At 46.1% G+C, this 1,702-nt stretch overlaps 1 pseudogene; it reads left to right on the top strand.

Moving 5' to 3' along the window:
- Positions 1 to 260: 260 nt before the first annotated feature.
- Positions 261 to 1,267, top strand: LOC102845042 (annotated as a pseudogene).
- Positions 1,268 to 1,702: the final 435 nt, after the last annotated feature.

Raw genomic sequence — 1,702 nt, 5'->3', positions numbered from 1 at the left:
CTTTATCAATCCATCTCAAACATATTGTTGAAGTTCCTTTATCAAGCCATCTCTTTGAGTGCCTTCCTCTCTTGTACTGGCCCTCTGCTTTCCCCATCATCATGTCTTTTTCCAAGAAACCACATGTCTGGACATGTCCAAAATACATGAGACAAAGTTTCACCATCCACGCTTCTAAGAAAAGACCTGTGCTCTCTGCTCCTCATCTATCCAGACTGCCCTCTCTTCTTGTGCAGCATCGGCCACATCCCTGAGACACAATGGTGAATGTTGGAGTAAATGGATTTGGCCGTATTGGGTGCCTGGACACCAGGGCTACTTTTAGCTCTGGCAAAGTGAATGTTGTCGCCATCGATGATCCCTTCATTAACTTCAATTACATGGTCTATATGTTCCAATATGATTCCACCCATGGCAAGTTCAATGGCACTGTCAAGGCTGAGAATGGGAAGCTGGTCATCAATGGGAAAATCATCACTATCTTCCAGGAGCAAGATCCCTCCAACATCAAGTGGGGTGATGCTGGTGCTGTGTATGTGGTGGAGTTCACAGGTGTCTTCACAACCTTGGAGAAGGCTGGGGCTCACTTGAAGGGTGGTGCAAAACAGGTAATCATCTCTGCTCCTTCTGCCAATGTCCCTATGTTTGTCATGGGCATGAACCATGAAAAGTATGACAACTCTCTCAAGATTGTCAGCAATGCCTCCTGCACCACCAACTGTTTGGCTCCCCTGTCCAAGGTCATCCATAACACCTTCGGCATTGCAGAGGGACTCATGACCACAGTCCATGCTGTCACTGTGACACAGAAGATTGTGGATGGCCACTTTGGCAAGCTGTGGCGTGATGCCCGTGGAGCTGCCCAGAACATCATCCCTGCATCTACTGGAGCTGCCAAAGCTGTGGGCAAAGTCATTCCTGAACTGAATGGGAAACTTACCTGCATGGCTTTCCATAGCCCCCACCCCCCGCCAATGTGTTAGTTGTGGACCTGGCCTGCTGTCTGGAGAAAGCAGTCAAATATGATGACATCAAGAAAGTAGTAAAGCAGGCATCAGAAGGGCCCCTCAAGGGTATCCTAGGATACACTGGAGACCAGGCTGTCTCCTGTAATTTTAATAGTGACACTCACTCTTTCACCTTTGTTGCTAGGGCTGGTATTGCTCTGAATGACCGCTTTGTCAAACTCATTTTCTGGTATGACACTGAATTTGGCTACAGCAACCAGATGGTCGACTTGATGGTTCACATGGCCTCCAAAGAATGAGAGCTCCTTGGACCACTAGCCCCAGCAGTATCACTAGAAGAGAAAGAGAGAGAGAGAGAGAGGGAAAGAGAGAGACACACTCAGCTGCTGGGGGGTCCTTGCCCCAACTTGATCATCCCACACACTAAGAATCTCACATCCTTGACACAAGTTTCCATCAAATCCCCCTGAGAAAGGGGAAGGCCTTGGAGAGCCCATCTTCTCAAATACCATCAATAAAGTACACTGTACTCAGCCAAAACAAAACAAAACAAAACAAACAACAACAACAACAAAAAAAAGTGATCTGGTTGTATGCCCTCCAAGACAGATTCATTTATTTTTTTGGCTCTCCATGGTATATTCAACACCACAATTTAAAGGTGTTACTTCTTTAGTCAACTTCTGACATGTGGAGAAAATGAAATGAAAATTTGAAAGGTATCAATTTATTAC

The sequence above is a fragment of the Elephantulus edwardii genome, unplaced genomic scaffold (assembly GCF_000299155.1).
Source record: "Elephantulus edwardii isolate Elephantulus edwardi_28Jun2011 unplaced genomic scaffold, EleEdw1.0 scaffold00085, whole genome shotgun sequence".
Lineage (NCBI taxonomy): Eukaryota > Metazoa > Chordata > Mammalia > Macroscelidea > Macroscelididae > Elephantulus > Elephantulus edwardii.
Note: the sequence above shows the minus strand (reverse complement) of the source record. Positions and strands in the feature narration are given on the sequence as shown.